This window comes from Fukomys damarensis, unplaced genomic scaffold, assembly GCF_012274545.1.
Source record: "Fukomys damarensis isolate Sample0158 unplaced genomic scaffold, DMR_v1.0_HiC HiC_scaffold_17, whole genome shotgun sequence".
NCBI classification, from domain to species: domain Eukaryota; kingdom Metazoa; phylum Chordata; class Mammalia; order Rodentia; family Bathyergidae; genus Fukomys; species Fukomys damarensis.
In genome coordinates this window covers 17,897,428-17,909,799 of record NW_022900929.1, presented here as the reverse complement: position 1 = coordinate 17,909,799, position 12,372 = coordinate 17,897,428, and the positions used below count along the sequence as shown (strand labels likewise).

The following is a 12,372-nucleotide window of genomic DNA, read 5'->3' as shown; positions in this document are numbered from 1 at the left end:
AAAAAAAAAAAGGTATAAAAAAAATCTTGTTGGATACTGAAAACGAGTCATAGCTTGTTACTTGTCTTTACTGCCTAACACTTGCAGATTTCTCCTTTTAATTTAAGTGTTTTGTTTTTATCTTATTGGAATTTTTTTAACCTTTCATAAAGCTTCCTTTTAAGTATAACTGAAAAGGGCATAGAGTGGTGACATACCTGTAATACCAGCACTCTGGGAGGCTTAGGCAGGGCAATCGCAAGTTCTAGCCTAGCCTGGGCAACTTAGTGCCTGAACAAGACCCTGTCTCAATACAAAAGATTTTTTAAGGTAGGTAGTGTTAAGATGAAGCTCACTGCAAAGGCCCTGGGTTTAATCCCCAGCACCATGGGGGAAAAAACCCAATAAATAAAGAAGATGAATTAGTTAAAGAAAAATACTAAGAGAATAATGGAACAGATGTTATATAGATATGAAAAGGTGATGGTCCAGGTGTGGCCAAGTGACTGCATCCCCCTCCCTAGGATTGATTTCTGCAGGGCACAGGGAACATTATTCTGCAGGCTATAGAATTCTGTAGCTGGAGTCACTGTTTCTTTGTGGGTTTTTGTGGTATCAGGAATCGGGGATCAAACTCAGGACCTTGTACTTGTGAGGCAGGAGGTGGCCAACCAATGGCCTAAATTCCTGGCCCGGAGTCATTGTCTTGCATTTCCGTTGACTGTGTATAGCCCCAGTCTCAGACTGAGAGGCCAGCAGCCAGGTTTGAGTAGGGAGCTGCCTGGGTGGGCCTGTGCTGCTGAGCCCAGGGGCCTCCCCACATTCAGCAGGGGGCAGGTCTCAGTGCAGTGTCCAAGACCCTTCTCTGGCTGGAGCTACCCAGGCTGGGAAGGGTGAACAGCATATCAGCCTATCCAAAGCTAATTCCCAATTCAATAACTGCTTTTGCTTTGCTTCTTCCCCCACCCCTCTCTCTTCCTTCTTTTTTTTCTTTCCTTTCTTTCATTCTTTTTTTGCTGTTGGTGATGCTAAAGATCAAACTTGGGTCTCATGGATGCCAAGCATGTGCTCTCTTACCACTGAGCTACATCTCAACCCTGGATAACAGCCTTCCCTCCTAGAAAATTTAGTTTTAAACCATTAAAGCAAGTATTTTTAGAATATAATTCTGGTGCTGATAGGAAATTCATTTTACTTGTTTAAAAACTGGGTTCAGTCTTATCTTCCGCTGTGAGTAGCTGAGCAGATATCTACAGAGGCCCCACCCACAGCATTCTAGGGCTTCTCTAGCACACAATCTCCAAATCTTTCTAGACTCCTCCTGAAAATCAGTCCCTAAGGGTTCTGAACCACATGGTTAGGTATAGTCATAGCAACAACCCCACTCTGGTAGCAATTTTCCGTGTTAGTGAGCTTTCCCATCACTGAGACACAATACCCAACACCCACAACTTAAAGAAGGAGAGGTTTAGTTTGATTCACATTTGAGGAGATTTAGTCCATGGTCAGCTGACTCCCAGGCAGAAGCATCATGGTGGAAGGCTGTGGCAGAGCACAGATGCTTTTAATACACAGTGGCTGCAAAGCAGAGCAAGAAAACAGTGCCAGATAAAAAGAGATGAAGGACCAGATACAGATCCCAAGTCAGTCGTGTTGTTATTCTACCTTTACTGTCACAAGGCTAACAAGCGTGTGGGGGACTGCCCCGTTGATTATGCCCAAAGTAGGCTGTAAGCAGAGCAGGCTGTAAAGAGTTAACCTTGCAATTGGCCTGTTTATAGAAATGAGTCTGGACGAAGCCTACATGCCCCTTGTTGGGTGCCAGTTACCAGAGACCCCTGCAGTGGGTTCTGATCTGCTCCATGCTAGGATGCATGGTGAGAAGAAAGACATAGAGACAAAGTTAAAGAGACAGATACTTGGGGAGCCAGGATGACTCTGTGCTTGAACAGTCAGAGGCGTGAACAAGCAAAGGCTCTGAACACCCAGAGCTGTCAATATTTATTGGTGACATCACAGTTAGATTGAGGTAAAGGGGCTACAGAGTTGCTGTGGATATGTTGCTGATGCAGGCAAGGCTTGTAAAGGAAGAGACAACGCATTCTTGAATTGGGAATAGGACAGACAAGATATAGGTTGTGGTTAATAATTTACCTTGTATTTTTAGTAACGAAGGGTAATTTTGGGTACGCATTCTTGAATTGGGAACAGGACAGACAAGATATAGGTTGTGGTTAATAATTTACCTTGTATTTTTAGTAAAGAAGGTTTTAATTTTGGGAATGGAATTTGGGTGCGAGTCACTCTGTCCTGGACACATAGGCTTTGGCCAGACTCACTTCTATAAACAAGCCAGTTGTGCCAGGTGTGGTGGTGCAGGCCTATAATCCCATCACTCAGGAGGCTGAGGCAGGAGGATCGCTGTGAGTTCGAGTCCAGCCTGGGCTACATAGTGAGTTCCAGGGCAGTCTCAACTACATAGTGAGACCCTGTCTCAAAAAACAAAAAACAAACAAAAAAAAACCCAAAACAAAACAAAACAAGCCAGTTGTGGGGTTGACTCTCTCTAGCTTGCACTGTACTGCGAACAGCCTGCTTTGGGCGTAATCAATAGAGTGGTCTCCCACAAGCATGAAACCTTAGGGCGTGGATATTTTAAAGCAAAACTAATGAGCCAGCTATATAGCCTGACTGGCAAGTATAGAATACAGAAAGCCATAGGAAATGCTTCTATAGTTACCTCTGCCTCTGCCATGCGCTTCTGGGCTCCACGGATCCAGGAGGACCCCTACGGGCTCAAGTAGGTGAGCTGTTTGCCTTCTCTGCCAGTCTGGATTTGGCCTCCTGAAGCCCAGGAACCCAGACGCTGTCTCTGCTGCCACACCCATGTGTGCCTGAAGCGGACACTACCTGTGAACCTTTTGGAGGTGGCATCCTCGAGGCCTGAGCACCTGCTCTCCTGGCACAGATCAGCATTGCTCTGGGAAGCTGCTTTGGACAGTGAAGGCTTACTGTGTCCATATAGCAGGCTGCACCCATAAAGTCTCGGCAGAGGAGAGATTTATTTCGGCTCACAGTTTTTAGAAGATTCAGTCCGCTTGCTGAGGTTGTTCCCCTTTCCATGTATTTACTGTCCATACTTTACCTTTGGTGAAGGTCCTGTTTCTAGAGTCTTGGGTTCTCAGCCTTCTTGTCAGTTTGTCTGAGTTCTTTATATTCTAGGTGTGACAGGCCTCTTTGAGGTAAAGTATACTATAAATGTCTCTTCCCTGCCACCGCCTACCCTTATATTCTTTTAGTAGTATCTTTTGGTGATCAGAAGTTCTTAATGTAAACTTAATCTTTCAGCCTTTTGATTAACCTTTATGGTTTAAGCTTTTGTTTCCAGTTTAAGAAATCTTTCCTAGGATTGGGTTATAGCTCTATGGTAGAGCATGAGTCTAGCATATTTGATCAGGGCCTTGGTTTCAATCCTGGGCCTGTGAAAAGAAAGAAGGAAGGAAGGAAGGAAGAAAAAAAGGAAAAAAAAAATAGTGGCAGCTCCTATCTGGATACATGGTGATCTTAGTCTTCCAGCTTTGTTCTTCTGAGATCCCTTGGCTTTTTCCCCCTTAGACATGTAAGTTTTAGAGCCAGTTCACCAAAATCAAATTTTAAAAATGAAACACCTGCTAGGATTCAATTGGGATTGGATGGAATTTGGATCCTTCATATTGAGCGTTCTAGGTCCTAAACTGGCTTATCTCCCTGGCAGGTCCTTTTGAACTATTTTCAGTAGCATTTAAAGGTTAGGGAGAGGGGTGGAAATCAAAAACATTGCTCAGGGATAAATTCAGCATAAAGTTAATGGGAAGAAAAAAAGAACAAAAGATAACAGCAGATGTAAATAATGACAGCAGCCTTGACTCTTGGCTTTCTGTGAAACGCGTGCCCCCAATAAAGGTCACTTGGGGAAATGAGGTCTTTGTGTCTTTCCAAAACAGCCACCCGTGGAACGCGACCCCACAGAATCTGACTGTGGGAAACTGGTTTAGTGATGTGGTTTCTTCTCAGTGAATGCTGCAAGGGTGGACTAAAGACTAGTTGAGGAGGAGCAGTCATGGCATAACGAGTACAGGTAGCTCTGTTCTGTCCACTCTCAACTAGTGACATGCATGCAGCTCAAACCTCTGGATGGATCCTGAGAGGCCCGGGGGATGCCTGGCTCGCTGTGATGCTGTGTGCCTCTCTTGTGGTGGGGATTTGCAGAAGTGGTGTTCTCTTCCTGTCCGGGCCCCTTTTAGCACAGGGTTGCCCTTTGGAGTTATGTTACCCACAGAATGGCTGTTGGTTGACAAATGCTAAATCTGTATATGTGGCTACCTTCCTGGCAAGCTGTGACTGGGCCTGATTTACACGGTATTTTTCATTTTGTGGGGCCAGGGTTTGAGACAGGGTCTTGCTCTGTAATTCAGGCTGGGATTGAACTCACAGAGATCCTCCTGCCTTGCTGTTATTATACAGGTTTTGTTGTTGCTGCTGCTGTTGTTGTTTTAAGCTTAATTAGAACATAAAGGGCTGGGGATTTAGCTCAGTGGTTCCGGAGCCTGCCTCACAAGCACAAGGACCTGAGCAGTACCACAAAAAAAAAGTCTGGCAATATCACCTAACAACCCAGACCTTTAGCTTCTTTTAGGCCTAGGGAGATGCCCATGGCAGTGTCCTCAACCCGCCTCAAAGGGGTCTATGCTCAGGCTGCTGTGCTTATGGCTGTGTCCCCCAACGAGCTCTGCAGCACCCCTACTCCAGTCTCTGCCCCGCTCCTGGAACCAGAGGGTGCTTTAAAGAAAAACAAAGCTGCTTATTTTGGAACATTCCAAAGACCATAGTATTGCACATAGGAAAGTAAGCCACATTGACTTCATCACCCAGTTTTGATCAAAACGCTCTCCTGGCCTTCCTGTGACTTTGCCCCACTCCTCTCCTTGCTGCTGAGTTATTTTAAAACATTTTATCTGATATAATTTTATCTGAAAATATTTGCCCTCTAAAATTGAAGGACTCCCCCTGTAGACCTCACACAGCCATCCTCACACTCCCAAAGGTCAGCACTAATCTTTCTTCTTCGTCACAGCCCTAGTTGGCTCCCTTGATTGACTGGCGTATGTTTTATTTGAAGTTTTTAAAAGTGTTTTGTGTTTTATTTATTTTTTAAATTATTTATTTATTTATTTATTTATTTATTTATTTTGGAGACAGAGTCTCACTATGTAGTTGAGACTGACCTGGAACTCACTATGTAGCCCAGGCTGGTCTCTAACTCACAGCCATCCTCCTGCCTCAGCCTCCCGAATGCTGGGATTACAGGCATGCGCCACCACACCCGGCTTTGTGTTTTGTTTTTTAAATACAGGATCTAAACAAGGCCTGTATTTTATAATTAATAAATCTTTCTCTGTTCTAGAGGATTAGGTATAGCAAGGTACAATTTACATGCTGTAACACTCCCCCTTTTTGGGCTGGGTGTGGTGGCTGAGGCAGGAAGATCTTGAGTTTAAGCCCAGTCTGGACTGTACAGTGAGATCAGTCCCAAACAAAGCAGGACCCCCCCGCCTTTTTTTTTTTTTTTTTTTGGTATCAGGAATTGCACTTGGGTCCTTGCGCTTGCAAGGCAAGGTGGCTGCCCGGCCCGAAGCAGAACCTTTTTAACCATACAGTTGAATCGTGAAAGATGTGCATAATTATTCAGTTAGAATCACAGTCAAGATGTAGAGTGCTGGGCGTGATGGTACACTCCTGTAATCCCAGCACTTGGGAGGCTGAGGCAGGATTCCCTGCAAGTTCAAGACCAGCTTGGGCTACACAGTGAATTCCACGGCAGTCTGAACTACATAGTGAAACCCTGTCTCAAAAAACCAAAAAAAAGACTCAAGGATTTGGAGCTTGTGATTTACATGATTTTGTGTAGATATCTGGCGAGGAGAGAGAGGGAGAGAGAGAGAGAGAGAAGATGTAGAGTATTCCATCACTCAGGTAAAGTTCCCCCGTGACCCTTGGTCTCCCCTCCCTTACCTCTAACCTTCAACCTCTGCAACCACTGATATTTCTTCTGTCCTTGTAGTTGAGACTGTTCCAAAGTGTCGCACAAACAGAGTAGCTGCAGCTTCCTGTTCCTGCCATCTCTTCCTTAACACAGTTGTCTGTCCCTGTGCATTCACTGGCTTCCCCTGGCCCCAGCCCACCCTTGCAGTGTTCATGGGGAAGAAACCACATCAGTTAACCGTTTGCCACAGTCAGATTCTGCTGATTGTGTCCCAGTGGGGGCTGTTTTGGAAAGACACAAAGGTCTCATTTCCCCAGTGACCTTTATTTTAAGGCTCATTTTTCAGAGAAAGCCAGGAGTCAGGGCCACGGATTTAGCTCAGTGGTGCCGCTGCCTGTCTCACAAGCACAAGGTCCTAAGTACCTGGTACCAAAAAGAAAAAAAAAAAAGCCTGGAGTCAACGCTGCTGCCCATACATCTGCTGTGATCGTTTGTTCTTTTTTTTTCTTCCCATTAATTTTAAGCTAAATTTATCCCTGAGTGACGTTTCTGATTTCTTCCCCTCCCTTCCCTGTGTTCCCTGCTTCTTCTCCCCTTCCTCCTCCTCCTCTTTTGTTTGGAGCCCTGTGCTCCTCTGCAGTGCAGATCACGTCTGAGTGTCAGGGGAGCTCCTGTGTGTGCCAGTCCATCTCTGAGCTCTTGAGTGCAGCTTGGGTGCTCTGCTCGTCTGGATGTGTTCAGTGACCAGAGATGGAAGTCTAAGTTTGCCCTTAAGTGTAGTAGCCTCACCCTGCATATGTAAGTGTGTGCAGCAAAAATTCAGCACCCTTTTGGGCCCAGTGACCCTGGGTCCAGCCTCACCTCACCATTTGCCCTGGGCACACCTGCCAGCTCCACTCTTGTAACTCCAGAATGGCACACGTTGCATTTTTAATGTGCATCTTTCAGATACTCAGTGGCCTTTATGATATGATGCCCTCACTGGCTTGGGCAGTTCCACAGGTGTTCTTAAAGTGGACTCAAGGATTTGGAGCTTGTGATTTACATGATTTTGTGTGGATTTCTGGCTCGAGAGTAGCGAAACCATTTTCATAGCACCTCCAGCATTTACCAGATGGGAGGTGAGCTAGAGTTCTTACGCATTCCAGCTGAGGGTCACTTTTTCTATACAATGGTCTTTGCACCCTCAGACATGTAAATAGAAACAAATATGAGTTTTGTAAAAAGTGCTTAGGAGGAGGCCTCTGTGGACTCTCCAGAGCCCCTTGCTTCTGGGGAAATGGTTGGAAATGGGCTTGCTGCAAGCACAACTCTGGGATTTCTGCTTCCACCTGACTGTTGAGGGGACTTCACTTCCTTCCCTGGTCCCTAGCGAAATCGAGGTGGCTCGTGGCTCTTTCTCTGTATGTCAGGCACAAGGGGCACAGGGGATGAAGCAGAGCGTCAAGGTTCATACACTATTGGGGGAAAAAGGGTGGTACAGAGTGACAGGGCTGTAATGGCAGGGACAGTGGAAACACAGGGCAACCTGTACTGTGTGTATTGGGGATGACTAGGACTCGCCAGGGGAAGCTGGGAAAAGGCTGCAGGAAGGGCTGGTAAGACACATCTTGGGAGAGCCTGGCTGTAGGTCACCAGCAGTTGGGTGACTGTGGCAGCCAGGGCTTGGAGGGAGCTGAGAAGGACAGAGGAGGCCAGGAGGTGAGGGGTGGGTCTTAATGGGCCTAGGGGCCTTCCTTGGGGTATGGATTTGTGTCCCAGCTTCACTGAGCTATGATTGGCAGATGCAACTTGTATAAGTTTAAAGCCTAGAATGAGGGCCGGCAATTTAGCTCAGTGGTTTGGTGGCCTGCCTTGCAAGCGCAAGGACCCGAGTTCAATCCCCGCTACCAAAAAAAAAGAGAAAAAACAAAAACAAAAAACCTAGAATGAGAACCTTGGATCTGGCACAAATGGGAAGCAAGGGAAGGTCCCACAACCAGAAAAGGCCTTGGGTTGGAAATAGGGAAATAGGGCAGGGACTGCAGGCCTTGACCTGGCAGTGCTGCTGAGACTCCTCAGCCCAGCCAGAGCAGGCACAGATAGCAGCAAAAGGCACCAGCGAGTCAGAGAAAGAACTCCATGCCTGTGTTCTAAGCGCAGTTCACCCCATCACAGCCACTGCCCAGGAGGTTGTCATCTGCTTCACAAGTGGCCAGGCTAATAGAGGAAAGAGTAACTCGCCAGGGCTGAGGGTCCGGGAGCACAGCCCAGGAGTTCCACACTTCTCTTGGCTCACTCCTCACAGGGCCCGCCACCCTGCCTGTCCTTCCCTCTTGATTGCCCAGAGATGGCAGGGCCACTTTTGGACAAGACCACTTTGTCTTAGTGTCAGAGGATTGTGGCCCTTTCCCTGACACTGGCTGAGGACCCTGAGCGCTTCCTCCAGCGCAGAGCCTCTTCCTTCCTGCAAAGTATTGGTGGCTGTTGTCACCTGACACTTGGCGTCTCTGGAAGGAGTTTGGGGACCTCTGAGGCAGCAGGCCGGGCCATCATGCTGCACAGACCTGCTCATGGAGCCCTGATGTGTGTGCCTGTGAACACAAGTTGAAGGGACATGGAGGGGTACCCCGGGCTAACGCACCCACTGAACTTCAGGGCGCCCTGGATAACAAGGCATCAGCTCCCTGGGAAGGAGGGGGATGAGTGTGCCCTTAGGCGCTGGGGAGCTGTGTGTGGTGGGGCCGGAAGGGAAAGGGCAGTGACCTGAGCCCTGTGTGCCTGCTGCTGTGGCTCTGCACTCCCAGGCCAGGTGCCCAGTCATAGCTCCACCCCCAGCCCCAGGCGTGGATCAGAGCCTTCCCTGCCCTCCTGGCGGCATCCAGACAGTAGGTGTTTGAGAAGTGCAAACCAAGTTCCCTCTTTTTGTCTTTGACCTTGGCTTCTCTCAGGAGCTCTGCCTTCATGCTGTCTGAGGCCGACACCTCTGGAAGCAGCTGCCCTTGAGCCTGGCCCTGGAGAGAGCTGCTGGGTTTTATTCAAACTGCAGCAAAGCACTTTCCTTTCATACATGCAGGCCTTTGGGACCCTAATCTTGTGCCCCAGGCCTCTGGAGGTAGATCTGGGACACTAGTGGAGCCAGCTGCCTGTGGGAGTGGAGGCGACTATCCCATTCTATAGTGACCAGCCTTCCCTTCTGCTGCCGTCGAGTTTTTCTGAACCTCCCCTCCCTTCCCCCTCCCCCCAAGGGGCCTGATACTCTGCGGCCTAGAAAGCTTGGTCACCTGACTCCTGGCTCTGCCAAGGAGCTGTTCAGAAGCCGCTTCCCCATGTGCCTCCCAGGCGGGGAGGAAGGAGGCCTAGAAGAAATCATCCCACCAGGCAGAAAATTAAATTTGAGTTGCAGTGCTTCTCCACGTTGCCTGGGCCGGAACAAAGTGAATCACAAGAGGCATCTTGGTTCATTCGAGTGACTCAGTGCTTTTCCCTCCCCTCCCCTTCATCGTGCCCACTCGGTGGACTGCAGCTGACTTCTTGAGCTTGAACCAGACTCCTGTGAAGGAGGCCTAGAAGAAATCATCCCACCAGGCAGAAAATTAAATTTGAGTTGCAGTGCTTCTCCACGTTGCCTGCGCCTTTCCAGAGCCACGTGGTGTCCGGGCTCCAAGCTGGGTCCAGCTGCCGCCAGTGCACAGCTGAGCCTCAGGCTTCCCGAGGGCTGCCCGTGCTGGGTACCTTGGAAGGGCTATCCCCGCTGTGTGTCCCCGCTGCGCGTGGCAGGAGAGCAAGGTGTATCTGCCCCAAGGCACATGAGACCCTCCCAGGTGACACAGACCAGTGTCTTGGGCTCCATGGTGGTTTTGTATGTGTGACTGGGGAAGGAACTAGATCTAATTCAGAGTGGTCCCCAGACGCCCTGGCAGCTGGATCAGCTCGCTTCCTTCAGGGGGCGGCTGCCCTGCCATAGCAACTGCACATGCGGCTGCGGGCTAGAGGGGCTGGAAGAGCTTTGTTCACAGACAGGACTTCCTTTTTTTCTCTTTTTAATGGGAAAGGGGGAGGTGTGGGGAGCAGGCCTCTGATATAAACAGTTACCAAGGAGACTGAGTCGGGGGCTGGAAAGGTTTTCTCCTTCCCTAGGTCCATACAGAAGGAGGGGGGTGCCCCAGCCGCGGGGGATCACGGGAGGCTGCAGTCTCCAGTCCTGATTCCTCCCTGGTGGAACAGCCAGATGTTGCAGAGTTCTCAGGCTTGTGGGGACAGAGGCAAGTGAAGAGATTCCAAAAGGACTTGGGGGTGTCAGGCAGTGCTTTCAAAAGTCCCTGGGCCCAGGTTGCCTGCTCCAGCACACTGAAGATGGGCAGAGCCGAGCTTGCTATCTGCTGGTGCCCTGCCGCTTTTCAGCAAAGAGCCAGGACCTTCCTCCTTCCTTAAGGGCTGCAGTTGGGAGCAAGAAGCCATGGGGTGCACATACTCATCTCCGCCGGATGAGCCTGCCCTGAGGTCAGTTCCAGGCCCCAGTACAGCCTCCAGGACATCCTGTGGTATGGAGGGGCTGCTTGATGGGTAGGAGCCCTGGGGACAAGGAGTCCTGCCTTGCAGGGTTGATGGGCACAGTCAGGTGCTCCTGGGCTGCTCCCCCAGGCTCCAGGGCTTGGTTGAGCCTGTGCACTGCTGGTCCCTTTGGTCCTAGTTTCACAGGCTGTATCTTCTCCCTAAGGAGGGGATTTGGACTGGAGGCTGGGAAGCCCCCGTTCACCTGTTCCTCTGCCTGTGAGGGATCCTGGTCCTGGGAAAATCTAGGTCTGAAGCTCTTGGAGGGGAAAAGTGAGGGCAGAGCAGTCTAAGGTTATGGACCCTTGGGCTGCATAGGTGAACCCTAAGCACAGCCTTGAGATCGAGAGGGAGTTTCCAGGCTGCTCTTCAGGCAGGACCGGTCACTCAGCAGGGACATAAAGGATTGCTCAGGCACAGGGCCCTCTTCAGTCTGCTCTGGCTCCCCCTTGTCCTGAGGCGCGGCTCCCACTGGCTCTCTGGAAGAGGGGAAAGAACATAGAGCTCCTCCTGTCCCTTGGGAAACTGTTGAAGGAATAGGCACTAGGCCTTGGAATTTCCTGTATTTCTTGGAGAGCTTGGCTTTGCGGGCAGGGAGGGATCGCAGTCTGGCTACCCTCTGACATCTTTGGCCAAACCTGTCCTTGCACACCCCTTGCCACTGCCAGGGCCGGCCAGCCTGGAGCTGGGCTGTGTTCCGCTGGGACAAGAGGCTGCCTCTGACCCTCGCCCCTGGGCAGCCCTGGGACAGCTTGCCTGCAGCTCTGCGTCCTCATCCAGAGGCCTCTGGCAGCCTGCTTCCTGTGGCGCTTGCTTCCCCCACACACCTCCTGTCCCAGCTCATCCAAGAGGCCTTTCCTGTTCTCCCTCACTGTATGCCCTGGCCCAAGGCAAGAGCCATCCATTCTATCCATGTGGCCTGCATGTCCTGCCTGTGTCCCTGGCAGTCTTTGAAGTCACACGCCAACCAGTCACCTCCCTGCTTCACACCTTCATCCCCTTGGTTGCAAGCCAGGTTCCAGGTGCCTACAAAGCATGGGGAGGCTGTGGGAATCAAGGCCTCCAGAGAGACGGAGTTAGTCTGTCCCATGCCTGCTTGGGGCAGGACCAGATTCACTGACAAGTCTGCCCTGGTATGACTCCTGCTGCGATTGCCCTCGGAGCCTGTCTCCAGCCAGAGGAGTGGCCCTCCAAGATGAGCTGGAGGTGGTGCGTTCTAATCTCCGCCCTCAGCACTGCCTCTAGACAGTGGGGGAGCCAGGGCAGTGGGGTGGCGTCTGGTCCTTTCCTCTGCATGTCTGTTGGAGATGTGGCTTCTGTGGAAACAGCTTTCCTTTGAGAAGACAGAAGCGGGCTTTTTAGCTGATATCAGACCCTCAGAGGACCAGGGCCTTGTACCTCCACTTTGGCCCACTGGATGCTGAGCGGAGGACTTGGGATGAGCCGCCCTGGAAGGCCATGATAAACATAAGTCAGGCTGTGTGCAGATTGACAGGAGATACAGAGACACCCTTGTCTCCCAAAGTTATTAAAGTCAGGGTGCAAGTGAAGCACTTAGCACACGTGGCGGAAAGTACCTGTGCCACATTGAAGTCGGTGACAGATAACCTTCCCACTGGGGGCAGCGGGGGTGTTCTGAAGAGGAAGTTAAGTTATGCACTAAATGACAGTAGGAGTCGAGAGAGGGGACGCAGGAAAGGCAGGCTGGGCCCAGGCAGGGTGCTGTCTGCATGTCAGCTCACCGGTGTGGTAAGGAGGTGATGGGCAGTGTCCAAAGAGGCCACTGTGAGAGCTGTGTGCAGAATGGACAGCCTTCTCCCCTCCAGCACATCTTCTCG

At 50.2% G+C, this 12,372-nt stretch overlaps 1 protein-coding gene across 4 annotated transcripts in view; it reads left to right on the top strand.

The window, feature by feature from the left end:
* The window catches only part of LOC104858684 (NADPH--cytochrome P450 reductase), a 71,414-nt gene that overhangs the window by 47,337 nt on the left and 11,705 nt on the right, over positions 1-12,372 (top strand). The window lies entirely within an intron of this gene.